Below are 17,133 nucleotides of genomic sequence, written 5' to 3' on the forward strand. Positions count from 1 at the left end.
CCTTTCTGCCATTGTTTTCCTTCATGAAAGTTTCAGAGTTCAGATGAGGGTGACAATTGAACTGAGAGTCCTCATCTGTGTTTGGATCTCATATACACCTGACTTTTTTTTAACTTGTTCTTTTTTATTATTATTTTTCCTCAGATAAAGGACCTGGTTACAGAATTCTATAAAACTTGAAATAAAAGTCTTAAAGCAATTTTCTAGCAGCTACTGCAGGTTTGTCAGACTTGCAGTACCACAGTAATTTTCAAAGCAAAAAGATGTAAGGAAGCATAATGAAACCTGCTTCTCGGCACATAATGTGCTACACTGGGAAAAAAAAATGGCAGCACCTCTGCAAACACAGTATGTCCCACAACTCAGAATTTCATCAGGGGACATAATGAAAATTCTAACATCTAAAGTTACTCAGAACATGAAGAACACTCCAATATATCTTTTCTTGCAAAGATGTATAAAGCTTAAAAATTGAGAGGTTTCAAAATGCTAGCGAGAACTCATCGTAAGGACAGCTATAATTTTGTAAGAATTCTCCGAACAGCATAGAGATAATGCTTAATTTTCAAAAAAACGGATATTTCAACAGAGAAGTGAAAGTCACTGCTGCTGCTTTGATGTGTTCAAGCAAAACCATGTGCTGCAGTAGACTGACAACTGTGCTCAAATAAATTCTAAAGAAAAAGCTGTAACAGTATAAAACAACCAAGCCTTCTGCAGTTGGTGGCAATTTGCACCTCCAAAGCTGTGAGTTGATCTTGAATCATTTTCAACAAACAGCAAATCCTGGTAATCAAATTATAGTTAGAACATCAGTGAGAAGTCCTGCATCCCTACATTACATGAAGTTTATCATTAAAATATTTCACAAAACTGAGATTGGTTGCAGGCTTTTCCTGCATGGCTGCTTATGAGCAGTATAAGCACATTTTAGAATTATGTAATTTTAGGTCTCTGGACTACATTGCCAAATACAGGGAATTCCTTGACATCTTGAAAGTTGAAAGTGGTGGTTCCACAGCTTTCCCAGGCAGCAGCAAAACCAACCATCCCCATCATTAAATTGTAGAACTTTCCAAGACAACTCCTCTGCACGATGTTAAAATAACATTTCTATAGCCCATATTTACCAACAAAACCCATTTGTTCATTAAAAAACACACTACTCACAGGCAAGTCTGGGCAAGCATATTTTACACATACTCCCTACAGATTTAAATATCATTTCTTTGCTCTTACAGAAAGATTTAATAAACTAGGAGAGGACATATTCAAACATACTAAGCCTGTAGACTGAAAAGCATCAGAAATCAATTAAATGAAGCTGAGCTTTTACAATACATAAACAGGCATTATGCTTTCTTCTAGTGGTTTTACTTCCTCACTGCTCACTTGGCAACACTTCGTATTTTCCTCTTCAGGTAAGTTGTATACAATTTAATATTACATTATAAACGTCCTACACAGCAAAACTGATGCACGACTAACATGAATTCTATAAAATTTCCAGGATAGAACAACACGGACTGAGTCAAAACTTGCTGATATGTTTGCTACTAGCTTCACATCTATATAATGTCTAGCTGAAGTTTATCGTAAATCTTTTTCAATCAAAAGCTGCAACAGATCTCCTAGTCAGCAGGATGAGATAGCAAGTTCTACGGTAGTAATAACTTATCCAGATTCAAACAATAAGTTCTAAAAATTTTTTCAAAACAAACCAAAAATTTCCACCCACACTTTTCACATCATTTCTGACTAGGCACACCATCATAGAGTAAGACAATTAACAGACAAAGCTGCCTGCTTCAGTGTCCTCTATCGGCCAGTCCAGAACTGATCAGGAACTTCAGAGAAAGCCCATCCACCCAGGAATGTGATAAGCAAAAGATCAAGGTCACAATACTGCTTCAGTTCACCAGCAAGAGAGGGAAAAGCTCAAAAGTTACTTTTGCAGAAGCAAAATGATCTGTTTATGCTGTTGATTCAAAAGTCTTATAATACAAAAATCACCCCTGAATTCAACATCCAGCACAGTGTTAAAATTACTATTTCACTACCTCTTTTTGTTAAATTGCTAAATCCAGAATTCTATGTAGGATTGTATTAGGGAGGGGAACGAAAGACATCAGTGAAAAATATGCCACATGTGAAAAAGATGCATATAGTAAATAATTCTGACAATATACACTTACCTCAAAAGCAAAAAGTAGTCACAGAAAAGTAATTAATGAACTATAAGAAAAGCCAGGAGTCACCATGTAGATGGGAGAAACACTTCATGACTGATGGAGCTTCTGCTGGGACAATTTGTCCCAACATCAGTGTTGCAATACAGGATTAGAAAAAGTAAAGTCCTTCAGAGTCTGTTCCTTAACTAACCAACTATTCATTTGCGCACCTTCCGGCTGTGGCACCAAAAGAAAAACCTAATCAAAGATGTTGGAAGCCAGTATGGGCCTACCTAATGGAACTCAAGCTCAGAAAACTTAGTATCTAACCAGTTCTCCTCAAATTAAGAACACCTATTAAGAAATAGGCTTTGGAGCACTGGTGGTACAAGCCCCTCTGTTGTTTCGATTAATACTTGCTAGGATACTCTCCTTCATTTCAACACAGTTTGTAAGCTATAATTATCATCGTATCAGCACCTGAAACACAGGAAAATTTTGACAGTAGTATTATCAAACCCTATTTACAAAACTCATCTAGCGCTGCCTGACAGCAGAACATTTTCACCTTGCCAGGACGTCAAAGGCAAATAACCCCAACAAAGCAGTCTGGATCTCCTTGGCAGCTCCCGCGACCTTTAAGGGGCACATCTGCCCTTCGCATTTATACAGAAATCACAAGTAAAACATCCCGCAGCCTCACCTGGCCCAGGCCAACATTCACACAAGCTCTCGCCCCAGGAAAATCCCACTGTCCGTGCAGGTCAGGCCTGGGCTGCATACGGAAACCTGCACGGGGCATAAAGCTCAGTGGCAGCTGGCACCGTGCAAGGATTTCCCTTAAAGGACAAAACCACCTCTTACCCGCGGCAGCCGGAGCCCAGCAGGGCTGTGACACCCCCGCCGTGCCCACGCCGGCCACCCTTGGGAGCGCGCAGGCATGCCCTCCCTGCGGCCCGCGCACCCGCCCTGTGGGTGCCACCTCCTCTGGGGGGTCTCTGGGAGAAACAACTGCGACCGAGCACCTACTCAGAGGCCAGCTTTTTAAATAGCCCACCCAAGCTTACAGTGTGAGGGGAAAAATGTTAAAAGGGGTGTGTGTGTTTGGTTTTATGGATTTTTTTGTTCGTTTTTCTTTAAGATTTACACAGCAAAATAGCTAAAACGAGACAGGTGATGGTTTTTGCTACAGGACTTCAAAGGCTGGATAACCTCCTTGCATTGAGATGCGACGCTGATGATTTTCAGCCTGCTCAGCTCCAGGTTTTTGAAGTTCTGCCTATCTGCAGTCAGGGACATGAAGGAAACTATGGCCACCTTTCACTCCTCAGGTAAGCTCTAATCTCCTGCTGCGACAGACCTCAGCCTCACTACAAAGCCGATCCACACAGAGATCTTTACAGAGCACTCAGCACTAACGACCTATGAAACTGTGTTTCTTATGCTTCCCATCTGCATTCTTAACTTTTGGCCACATTTTCCACACTGTATGTTAGTTCCCCCCTCCCTAGTTAAACACAGATCCCAAATTGACTATATATTACCATAGATAATATCACTTATCAATAAAAAATATCCAAACTATTACTGATTTCTTAAGCTCAGAAAACTAAAATGGGAGGATGGTAGTAACACAGCGATCAGAGCTGATGGCTTTACATCTTGGAGAGAAAAAAACACTGGGAGGAAAAAAGCTGACAGAAGCAACAGTTTGCACATATATACACAGATGAAAAAATGTCACTAAAAAAACTCTAATTTAAAAATTGGCTTTAAAAAAATCCCACGTGCCTAAGAGTTTCTGGACTTTCATTCCTTCTACAACATGAGTCCAAACACAAATGGTTGGATTACTTTTGTGCATTAAACAATGGCAAATGCACTGAAGATTTGCAGTTTATTAGGTATGACAGTATAAGCAAAGGAAAACTTCCATTAAAAATGCTTGCGGCTGAAATAATCATTGTAATAGAAACATTCAAGGTTATTCTTGACCAAGCAAAAAGCATCTCTACTTTCTGAGACAAAATTTGCAAATTAAGCTTGCATATAGTGTGAAACAGCCCACTTTACATAATTTACATTGCAGTACATAGTGTCACACATTTTGAAAAATTATTTTTATATAAGAAACTTCAGCTAAATAATAATGAAACCTTCAGAAAATAATTGATAGGACTGAATCTTCCCCTTTAATCATATTCAGTGACAATGAAGAAAAATCCATTAATTGGCAAGTACAAAAAAGGCAAACGTGAATCCCTGTCAAACTAGTTATTTGATCTCACATTGATATACAACTGATCTCTTCTTAGAGTATAATATATATACTACATAAAGTATAAACATGTTCCTCTAGAAATAAACCCCTCTGCTTCTATCCTTAACTAGTAATAACAAAAAACATATTTTATCACTCTACCATTACTACCACAGTTGGTTTCCTTTAAATGCTAGAACATATCATATGGTGACATATATTTTTTGTTCGGCTCCACTGGATTTCTGGTGAGATTAATCTATGTCTTGATCTACAACTAAAACACACTAGCTGTCAGTTAAGTCATCAAAAATAATGCAAATGATTCCATACAACTGCCACATTTTAATCTTTCTATCTTGTACTAATGATAACTGCTGGTTTTTTCCTCCTCTCTATTCCTGAACATGCTGCTGCTCTAAGCTTTCATATGTTGCAATATTCCACTAAGATCCAAACCGCTGCCAACACACTCCTACATAAGCATTCAAGAATGCCTACTTAAAATGACTACCTCACTTTTTGTTTTATTAAATAAAGACAGCATGCTAGAGAAATAAAATAATAACAAAGCTTAATAAAGCAAAAAGATATTCTGACATCCATGATATAGCATGTATTTATAATAGATCATTTTCATTTTATCTTCCACCACCAAGCAAACCTATAACTGATAAAGACATTTATTCAGATGTAGCAAGATGCACAGACTTGTTAGCAGAGATGAAAAAGTGGCTGATCACATCCTTCACTCACTTGTCCCAGAGGGCGTTCAGCCAAGCATATATTGGAAAAAATTGCCCATACTATCCTCTTAACACAATAGTAAATTAGGCAGCCAGAGAGAGAAATACAAAGCTGTATCGAGAAAAACATCACTTTTAAGCATTCCCCTACCTTTTCCCTGATATTTACAAACTGCAGGCAGTGCTGCTGGGGAGTCTCACCAGGGTGGCTGCCGAGAGGTCTCATGTGGCATTCCCAGCTTCCCACCACCTCCCTCTGCTTGGATTTTAAGCATTCCCGAGAAAACCCACCCTGACATGCACAGAATGAATCCTGCTCCAACTTGGAAGCATGTGATAACTGGGCTTCAGGTTGAAACGGGAAACCCCAGCACCCACTTAATCCCAGAGATTTAAACAAGCCCCATCTTACCGTTTTGCTGTTGCCCAGATCAGGTTAGATTCACCTGCAACTCTTTGGCATCTCTCTAGCAATGTTAGTGTTTGCAGTCAGGCCAGGCTCATTCAGCAACTGAATTCACAACATCTTTCTGCACTAGCAAGCTGAAATGGTACGGCTGTACTACAGCTAAGAAAGGGGGAAATCTAAAGCAGAAAACAAAGAAATCCCTCATTACAGGGCAATCCCCGCAGAGTAAAATATCAAAGGTACAGATGAGCACTGAGGGTACAATATTTCTCTGTCTAAATTTCATCAGCAATACCATGCTCTTTCTAAAAGGATTTTTTTAGAAAAAAAAAAAAATATGATGGACTTGCCTGTGGAGTTCCCAGAAAGGCAGAGTATCCAGGCTCTGCAGCAGCATTGCAGCCAAAGTAACCATGCATATGCTATCTAGGCAATTTACAGCAGTCTTTTTGAAAAGATAATGATTTACAATGTTGCACTTCCTCAACCCAAGGCAGAACTGCAACCAAAATAGCTAATGGTGATTTCATAGGAATTAAGGAAAAAACCTCAACATTCAATCAGAAGGATGTAACTAATCATTCCCAATTCAATTACATCCCAGACTTGAAGGAAATCAGCAAGTTCTTGAGTGACAAATTATATTAAAGCAATAATCTACTGGGCATCTAGAAATAAGCACTACGAATGCAACTGTCCACTTTCACAGAAACAATAAATATAAAAAGCATTTAAAATGTATCCAAATATGAATTCTGAAGTTAATTTTAGTACTGTAAGGATAAAATGTAGTATTTAATTTATGAACATACAAAATATGCAAAGCTGTGAGCAACAGACACCTACTCCGTGCTGGGAAGCCACTGCTGAGCCCAACCAAGCTTGGGCGAAGTACCAGGGAAAAGAGGGCAGCAGGAGCAAACCCTCAGGGAGGGCTTCTCCAAAAGGCAGGAGAGAATCTTCTCCATCTCCTACTCCTACAGCAACCCCTGCTGGTCTGTGCTTCAGATGGCTCCCAGCTCCCCAGAAACCTCCTGAGGTTGGGGGGAGCACTGGACAGACTATGCTAGGACAGAGAACGGTGACGTATACATGAGTGAAACGTTCAGGAAAGAAAGAACACAGCTCAACTGAGGTAACACCACCCAGAAATATTTTTCATTTTTATGTAACGAGGAGGTGCAATGAACTAAGTAATTTTTGACTCAAGGCTCACAGCTGAATCTAGCTAGCATCAGTGGCTTCAGTGACAATAAAATTTGAATGGCATGAGCAAATTTCACAAGATGCTCCCAAAATTAAGTAGCACTTGTCATTTCCCAACATTAGCCACAAGGGCATATTCTAGAAGACTACTCAGATTCTTAGCTTGGTTTTTAAGCAGATAGAAGGCTTCACATCTCCAGAAAAAAGACTACTTCCACTCTCTAACCTAAAATTTTCTTCCCAGGTGTCTCAAGTACAGAGGTCCAAAGAAAAAAATGAAAAAAGCTTCCAGGTGAAATGATGACAAAATACATTCAAAACATTTATATTTCTTGTCCTTATTCTGTCAACATCAAATCTGTCTGAGGGTGAGGGAGAACAGGACAGAAGGATCCTCGAGGGGGAGGAGGGAACACCACCATCAAAAAAAACAAACTAGCGAGTAAACATGCAGAGACCAGTATGTGCCAAATGGCAGGCACCATGTTAAGGGAAAAACGGTGGACAGCCATGGGGAAAAGAACACAGGAGGCAAACCACAGAAACAGAGAACTGCATTCCAGAAAGAAGCAAGGTGTTGGGCCAAGGCACAGAGACAGCAAGCCAAACAGCCTACAAAGCAACAGGATCTTACTCAAAGCAGCCAAATCCTCCCATATTTTAAAGTTAATTATTTTTACTGTATTAAAAAAAAAAAAGTATCTGCATTTATTGCATTAAAGCCTGTCTTGTTGCCTCAACAAATTCAATCACAGTTGGGCTTTGGCTTTCCTAACTGCATCCCTGCATGCTCAGAAGATGTCTCCGTATTCCTCCCCAGTTACTTGTCCCCACTTCCACCTTCTGTACACTTCCTTTTCACGTTTTGAGTTTTGTTAGGAAGTTCTTGTTCATCCATGCAGCCTTCCCAGCATTGTTGCCTGACCCCTACTATTCCTATCCCCCTCCTTCCCCTGTGCTAGCACCATCCCTTCCTTTACTCCCAAACCCATCTGCAGACTCTGGTTGAACACAGCTTGGCTGGAACACAACTACATGCTCTGCTGCTGCCCATGGTACCACAGACAGAATTAGGAACCCAGTCTGGAAGGCAAAGGCCACCTACAATTACAACTAAAATTACAACTGGAACCGATGGCCACACAAAGCCCCTGTACCATGGGACTGGTCTGTTTTCCAAGGGGTTGGGAAAGTAACTGACTTTAATGAAAGTTTCAATACAATAATAACAATTTAAAAAAGTCAGATACCTACGGGGTTAGTTTTTAAAACTCTGCATGGAAACCAGCTGCAAATACAAGTTTCATGTTATCAGTACTGTAGACATGCCACCACTTTCATCCCAGCACAGACTCCAAAATGCTCCGTGGCACTTGAGAATAATTTCTTACATATGAGGAGGCACCTTTGACCTTTTCAGTCATCTGCAAACTGCTATACTTAAGAGAGATTAGACAATGTCACAACTCTGATGGACAATTAAACACACAAACCATCATTTATTAATACGAAATAGTGAAAAGAATGCCAGTAGTTACCTTGTGTTCTGTGTGGTCATACTACATACTGTTCAAATGGGACTTGTAACTAACATCCCATTTCCATTAGTCTACATTAAATCATCCAAGACAGAGGAGGGGAGAGAGAAAGCAAGGCATAAAGGCAGCTAACCGTTCCTTCCTCTCCAAGAAGTAATAACCCCATGCAGTAGTTTGTATGAGTATACACCTGTATGAGCCCATTTTCTCCTCATAGAAGAAACTGCATGACTACAGAGAGTTGATGCTCCTCAACACATACCTTTCCATTTTGACAACTGCAGAGTGAATGTACAAAGAAAAAGTAAACATCCTTTACAGTTTTGAAAATCTACTTGTGAAAGTCATTTGAACATCTAGCCAGCCACTTCATAAGCCACTGAAAATATTCCATTAAAACTGATTTAATGATATGCTTAACAAGTTGTATTCAGAAACAGAGAGCTGGACGGAACACGTGTCCATGTCCAGTTCAGTTCCTCACTATCACAGGTGGCCACAAAATATGACCCCTTCCCTAAACTGGTACATGTGTTTAATTGGAAGTTAAAATACACAGAATACACAAGACATGACCTTAATAAAACCACCCAGCAATGGCAAAAATGTATTGAATGCAAAGAAAATTAATTTTTATGTTAAAATGGCAAGTGAAGCAGTGCACAATGGAATGCGTGACAAGTTATTCCAAGTACAACATGCTGTTAAACTGCAATACTAATATTTGAACTGTACCATCTGCATTCTCTGGTATGGTGGGACTTCACTTAAAAAGTCAGTATCTGAAATAAAATGCAACGCGACATAGCGCCAATTATTTTCACAACTTTTAGGGCCAAAAAAGGAGATTTTACATTTTTAGGGACTGACTTCAAATATACTTTGCATTACAAATAATGTTTAAAGTGCATGTTCAAAGGGAACAACAGCAACATGAACAACACTGTGTAACGATCTTACACATCTGAAAAATATTTCAAATCAGTCCAGATACATTTTCAACTCAGAGAAAGCAGTCTTTGCATATAAAAATTTAATCCAATGACTTTGGACAATTACACTCTTTCTGTGCAATTGGAAAATCTAACTCCAACATTCCTAACAAAGCCACATCTTCCTGTGAACACTAATAAAGTTACACTGAGATTGTTTTATTTATTATTGATACTTCTGTGTTCCTTGCTATGCTGGCAAAGATCTCATATAAATAAAATAAACCAGACTACTAAAACACTTTGGTGCAACGTATCTATAATAAGAACTTGAATTTGGTCTTTTAACTTGATTTAGAATTTCCTCTTAGAGAACCTGAATACTATTTTCCCAGCCTCGCTTTTTTCTTCCTTTTTTTTTAAGCTCTTAGTTAAATGTATTGTGTAAGTACTGTTCTGAAGAATTCTCTTAGCCTCTAATTACTAAGCAAAAGTACTTAAAGAGAAGACATGCAAAGGCCCAAGACAGTCAGATCTGCAGCATGATCAGCAGTTAATATACTCAGATACTACACGCAAAGCTTAGTCAAGGTATGAAATTTCATAATTATTCAACTTTTAAGAAAGCAGATCTGTAGACTATTCCACTGGGAGTGGGCATGTAGCTAGATGCAAAATGGGACTCCAGTATACCTTATCCTGCAATAATAAAGCATGCCTTGCTTTATAAAAATAAATAGTCTTTTCCCAACCATTTCTCACTCACACTTGCAAAAACAAACACAACTATTACTCACAGACAGAATTCTATCTCTGTTAGTACTGTATTCGTTCCTTTATAATACATTAAAACTATGCTGTAAAAAAATAAAAGTCTATCTGGAAAGAGTATGAAGCCTATAGCAAGCGTCAGGTAAAATAATCTGCATCTTGTTTGCCTAGATTTCTCATCCCCAACTGGAAGATAGTAAGTGATAGCAGAGTCATTCATCTTTAGCATCATACAGTTACATGTGCTGTCAACAGCAGCAACGTTTCATTCAGGAAATGGTGGTACCTTCATAATACATGAAAAAAATTCTAGACAAAAAATGCACCATAATTCCCAAGAATTATGAGATACCTGTATATACACATACCCTCATGTTCTGGTGCGAAGTCTTAATGTTACTAATACATTGCTTACAAAAGCACCACAACCTAGACTACTCGGGGGGGGGGGGGAAGGACATTTAAACCAACAACTCAATCATTTTTCAAAAACACAACAAAGAAGCTGCATAAAGTTCAAATGTATGCACTCTATCTGGAAGATGAGAACAATCAGTAAGATGGCTTAGTGGAGTAGCTTTAATTTCACTAACCTATCTATTATGACATACAGTTCCTTAAACCACGTAGCTGACAATTCTCGTATTTGCAACACACCAAAAAAACCCCAACTAGCTAATCAGGACAGGGTAGTAACACTTCTATGACAGAAATCTTAATGACAAATACCAGAGACACAGTTTACAAAGTTTTTCTTTATGGAGAGTTATAAAGAATTAACAATAGCTTTTTAGTATCTACCAGTATAAACCCCAGGGAAGAACCCCTGAAAATGTGTCATTGAGTTACATATATTGCTACAGCTCATCTCATACAGGGACAAAGCTCAATGGTATCGCATTTCAAAGTCATCCATAGCATTATAGCTAGGAGAAGAAAGCATTCTATAAATGTATTAAAACTTAACACAAAAAGATGCGTTCACCTTCATCTCTTTCTCAAGTTTAAATATGTCATGCACTGAAATTCTTGTCTTATTTGAAAGCACTGGATTTTAGCCTCCCTTCATTTTCACTTTGAGGTACTCACATGAAAGGCTTTGTTGGGTTTCTTGGTGTGGTTTGTTTTTTTTTTTTTTATTTCACCTGACATCTTTCTACGTTGCAATGAAAAAAACATTCTCAGGTTTTCTAACTAAATAAAAAGATTTATGCACAAAATGTACCCTATTGTGGTTAAAAAAAAAAAATAGTCAACTCAACCTCCACATTCCTATGATGTAGATAAGAAGCTATAATAAGTTGTATGATTTTTTGAAGTGGGTACTATAAACATGCCTCTTCTACACTTCTTCACTCGGTGTTGTTCCTTTGAGCCACAGTTTCAGTCCTTAAGGCTTTTGCTATTTGCTGAGTTTGACACACAATGCAAATGGTGAATTTGAATTATGAGGACAGTAAAGCAAGCATGTTCAGATGGGAATAACTGCTGACAACTCTTGCACTGGTACTGAACCATCAACGCACAAGTGAAAGACTTCAGCTCACCAGCACTGTTCAGCTGCCTCTATCCCTCCCTTATATGCTTTATTAACAAACATAATCATAACTTCTGGTGAAAAATCCACAGAGAATGACAGCAAACAGAATTCAAGTTCACAGGCCAAGACTCTGGTGTCCTCTGTGGAAAAGGTGGAAGCTGTATGGCAACAGGCATCCTACCACTTTATAGCTTTAAACTAATCTAGATTATGAAGTGATAAAACTTTGAAGGCACCTGAAAAGTGAGGTAAATCCAACTACCTTAGGCATCATACAGATTATTTTCAGAAAATTAATCAGAACTCTGGAGAGTTTTGTCTGTAGCCTCTATAGTACATATAGAAACTACTTTTACAGGATGTCAGACAGCTTGAGGTGTTCTTGGATTGACTTGAAGCCTAAAATTTAATTCTACTTAAAATGTAATTTATCCCATATTTTCTCAATAAAAGACAATGATTAGTGTTCAAGTGAATATAACTGCTCCATTAAATAAGGACAACACTTGGCATTGAAGGAGGTTTATAGAGTATCTGCAGAAGAGTAAGGACTGTGCTTTTAAAAAAGCTAATGAAGTAATGTCCTAGAAACCAAGTGAAAAGTCAGAGATCTGCTTTCATTGGCATTTACAATAAGAGGGGACTGAAGGAATGTCACAATTATTCTTGTCTTCATTCTCTCACATGGGACCTTGAAGTACCTCGAATTAGTGAACTCAAGAAGGTTTACATGACTCTGCATTTACATGAGGTTTACCCGCATACACCTGCAGTGGAATCCTGGCAGAACAACTGCCCTAAGTTCTGACCTTCCTGACATTTGGTATCCAAATACCAAACCTTAAGTTGGGGAGGGAATCTCACAAGACATCTTCTCCAGGCAGATGTTATAAGGAACCATCCGATGTGTTCTGTTTTCAGAGATAACTGCAACTGTGAATGAAAGAACCTCACAACAATGACATTTAACCCTCAATATGGTGTTTTGCGGCATGAGATAATCTCAGCAATTATTCCAGGCTCCTCACAAGCTTATTTCCTTTTAACAGGTCAACAACCTATTCATATTCTTATGTTTGTCTGAGTTGTGACAAGTGGCAGAAGAACCACCAGCCCAGGAGCCATGGCTTGCCCTGTGGGAAGTACCACTGGCAGGTATCTAAGGTTCTGCTCTTTGTCACAGGAAACTACTGAGAAATATGAGACACTATAAAAGATTGTTTATTACAGCAATCTATACAAAATGAAGCCACAAACTCATCATGTGGAAGAACAAATAACTGATTCACTAGCATCTCAGATGCCTTAACAGATTCAACAGATATGATATTAATCAGTCTCTGTGGCTGTCATACTGTTATTACGGGGACAGTAACAACAAATGTGTTTATGTCAGGGAAATGGTTATGCTGAATTAATATGGATTACATGTTGATATAGTAAGGTGTATAAATCAACCTCCCTTCTTTTGTTTCTGCTGAATGAAGGTTAGTTCTCAACTTTCCCTCTAGAGATGCTACAATCTTTCAGTTATCTGAACAGGTCATCACTGTAGAATAGGTATAAAGCCTTAATGTAAAAAAAGACATTTTAGAATATTAACATAATTGAAAGCTATCAGAGGAACATATATAGTGATAATCTTACGAGGTCAGAATAAAAGTTCATCTAGCCTGTTTCTGAAAGCAACCAAGTTTGTTAGAGGGTAAGGATAGAAAAAATGTGATCCTTCCTCCTCTATATCCTTCTAACCACCAGCAGTGTACTTTGTAATTTGAAGATGAAATCCAGACCTATCTTTCACAGCTTTATGAAGAAACTTCACTTTTGAATTCATTTATACCTTTGCCCTCCATGTGGTAGAGAGTTACACAACACTCAGCAGTTACAAACCATTCCTTCTCTGGAAACCCAAAACAAAAAAAACCCTGAATTTTTCTCACTAAGTAGGAACTACAAAGCAGCTAAAGAAATTTTGCACAATTACTCCCTCTTCACGAGCAGAAATTCAACTTGTGATCTCACAGGTTACTATCTCATCCTCCCTCAGTCCTCTGTTTTATACTCTAACGGGTCTATATTACCTTCAACTCAATGGAAGCTATACTGCACTTCTAACTGATGATTCTTATCTTCTCCCTCTGTGGCATCTTCTGTGTCATTTTCCTTTTATATTTGATATATTTACACAAATAAGATTTCTACAATAATATGATAGCAGCTTTGGTTTTGCTCTCCTTTCTTTTCCTATTGATTTCTGAAGGTTTACTTATTTTTTAGACTACTGCTGAACACAAAGTCACTATATCCAAGCTATTACCCAATGACCCTATAATTCTTACCCAGAATAATGAAATTTGTTTAGACTCACCATTATACATACATAGCTGCAGTTAAGTTCTTCATATGCATCTGTTTGCACATATCAGCATGAAATACCTTTATTTTATCAATCCAAATAGTCTATACTGCAAAATACTTGGACAACTTTTGGCAGCTCAACTAAAAAATAGCTTTAAGTGTGCCAAATTTTCATCTCTCTTCTATGTTTTTGTCTTCTGCCTGGAGAGTTTGTTGCCATTCCCCTCTAAGTCTCAAAAATGGATATTTTACCTATTCTGTATGGCATACACAACATGTGACAAATGTATAAGCAGCAAGCAAATCACAACAACTGGAAAATCTGATAGCAAAACACTAGGCTAGATGGTAGTGTGGTACAAGATTAAAGAAACTGCTGACAAATTAAATAAAAACACTCAAATAATACCTGATTTAGGAATATTGTTAATTCTCATGATCAAATATAAGAAGCAGCTGTGAGAATCATCTCCCCCTCCTTCCAGCTGTATTTTTCTAGAAGGCTGCACTACTTAATGGACAAAAGTTTCACTAGTCACCCATACCTTTGTTCTTTACTAATTGAATTGGCACAGAATGATGTACATCAAAAAGGCGTGTCAAAGCTCAACCTGATGCAATGCTGAGTCAAGTGCTCAGAGGAAAAAAGCACCAGAACTGTAAGTATTGTACTAATATTTATCTGTTCTTAGGTTAAGTACAAAGTGTTGATTTTGACCTATAAAGCCCTTTATTGTTCAGGCCACTAACCCCTTGCAGACTGCTTTTCTTGTCCCATTTTATCTCAGTAATTCAGACAAGAGGGTTGCATTCACCTGGGCATTCTCACTGAAGGGCACTTCAGTCCAGAAGTTGATAAAGCTTTAATGCATGTTGAGCAGCTTATCTATTTTCCCAGGACGTCTTAGGCAAGAAATAGAAAGCATCTCAGGAGGAGTGAGCTGCTGAAGACTGAAAACTTTAGTAAGGACAAGAGAAAAAAGCCTCTTCCTCATACTATAAAAAAAACACCTCTACAAAATACAGTTAGTGGTAGCACAGTTAGTTGGCCTATCAGGAAAATTCAAGAAGCCTTAACGGTTTTAATAATTAAAAAAGGAGAAAAATACTAATTTCAGAGCATGAAAAGAATTTCCATTACCTTCTTTCAGATATTCAGAAATTACTGAATTTTGGTACGAAACTTTAAAGGAAGGCCGTTGTTTCAGTCTAACAAATGCAAATGAAACTTCTCTTGGTTAAATGACATGGAAAAAATACATTTATTAATCTATCCAGCTTATATCTATCCCTCTTGTAAGGCTGCCTACCAGATGAGGAAAGAGAAGAAATTAAGGTCTCTGACAAACTAGGTGAATGATTCCACAGAACTGACAGGTTGAAGGTTGCAAATGGGTATCTTCTTCCATTTAAATCACTGCTACAGGATTTACAGCACAATGTTTCAAGGCAGAAAGTCTAAAAAATACTGAACATTTATAGTTTTGCTTGAGAGTTCTCCGCAGTGTCAGAGGTAGGGAGGTAGTGGGGTGTTCGCTTCCAAACATCAAGAAAAAAACCCACCACTTGTACAAGTTAATCATTGTATTTCAAAATCACCATACATTGCCTTAATACATCACTATTTTTGTTTTGGCCATTCCAGAAGGTATCTAAAGTCTGCACATATCAAACTATTTTGCAGGAGAAGAACGATGCAGCCATGAATCTCTCCTGAAGCATGGTTGCCTTAGTGCTCAGACACTTAACTTCCTTCTTCAGAACTCTCACAAGACTAAACCTACTTGCAAAATCTTCTGTAGGAAAACACCAGAACTATATTTAATTTCTGCCTGATTTAGCAGAAGATTACTATGAAGAGAATTCTTGCTGTACCACAAAACAAAGCCAAAACCCCTTAAATCAATCATATCATAATCTAAGAGGTCCCATGACTATCTATCTAAATGCAGTTAAGATTATAATAATGCATTGTTTCAGGTGTTTTCTTAGAAGAAATCCTACATTCTTTTCTAGAAAAGAACAATAAACTCTCACAAAATAAGGCAGCACAAGCTATATGGTTCATGGACAAAATTATGCAGCAGTGAACACAATTTCTTCACAATCTGGATGTTAAGAAACTTCTCTATGAAGCAGAATCACCGATACTTGATTGTTTTGCTGTTCTTCCAATTAGTAAGATGTCACCTTAATTAAAACTTAAAAATAAAATTAGTATCACCCTACCAGCATAGCCATTAAACAGGACTTATTTCTACTAGACTTTATAGATAGAGAACTGAGATGAGCAGGCATGGCCAAGCTGGCCAACCTATTCAGGTGAAAGAGGGAGGGAATCCCACCTTTCCTTGCCTTCTGTTTCGGCATGGGGGTTTTTGAAGCAGAGCAGTTGAGAGGTAAGAGGAGAACCAATTAAGACAACTGTAGTGATATTATTAAAAAGAAACAGGTAAGAAGGAAACTTGTAGCAAGACATGTATTTGTCATTTTAGTTAGGTGCTCTCACCCATAATGTACTTTTCTTTCTGTAAAACACAGGTTTAGTTTGCAATCTGAAAAATGGAATGGCTGTAACTTTATATAATTGTTCCTCTTGTGCTTATCTAGCATCTGATATTCAAATAAAGCATTCCATCTTCAGCCAGGTTGTGCCTGCCTCACATGCCAATGAGTAGCATTATGTCTCCCATGTAACATTAGGCAACCTTTACTCAGCTTTTAAGGTGTCATTCAAAGAAAAAAACACTCAGCCTATGAACAGATGTACATGACCAGTGACAGGGCACAAGGAAATCATATGAAGCTTCACTTAATGAAGCTTAGGGAAGGTCAGATTGGACATAGAGGAAAAGATTCTTCACTGAGGGTGGTCGGTCACTGGAACAGGTTCCGCAGGAAAGTAGCCAGGTCATGGCACCGAGTCTGTCAGAGTTCAAGGAGTGCCTGGACAAAACTCTTGGTCACATGGTTTATTTTTAGGTAGTCCTGCAAGGAGCAGGGAGTTGGACTCAACAGTCCTTGCAGGTCACTTCTAACTTGAGATAGTCTATGAGTCTATGTATAAATCCCCATTTTACTGGATAAAACCACCTGTTTACAAAACCTGTTACAGGATCAGCAACACAACCCAAGTTTTACCATAAAAACCAATACTGCATTTAATTAGGAATGAGAAGTGGAAAAAGAGGTCTAGAAC

At 38.2% G+C, this 17,133-nt stretch overlaps 1 protein-coding gene across 2 annotated transcripts in view; it reads right to left on the reverse strand.

The window, feature by feature from the left end:
- CDK14 (cyclin dependent kinase 14) overlaps positions 1 to 17,133 on the reverse strand; it is a 316,567-nt gene that overhangs the window by 244,533 nt on the left and 54,901 nt on the right. Inside the window, exon 1 of one of the 2 annotated variants that reach the window (XM_056337645.1) lies at positions 5,590 to 5,701. The exons of the other annotated variant lie outside the window; for it this stretch is intronic. The gene's annotated coding sequence lies outside the window, so the exon portion shown is untranslated. Of the gene's footprint in view, positions 1 to 5,589; positions 5,702 to 17,133 lie in introns of those variants that run through there. 2 annotated transcript variants of the gene reach the window in all.

The sequence above is a fragment of the Falco biarmicus genome, chromosome 4 (genome assembly GCF_023638135.1).
Source record: "Falco biarmicus isolate bFalBia1 chromosome 4, bFalBia1.pri, whole genome shotgun sequence".
Taxonomy (NCBI): Eukaryota; Metazoa; Chordata; class Aves; order Falconiformes; family Falconidae; genus Falco; species Falco biarmicus.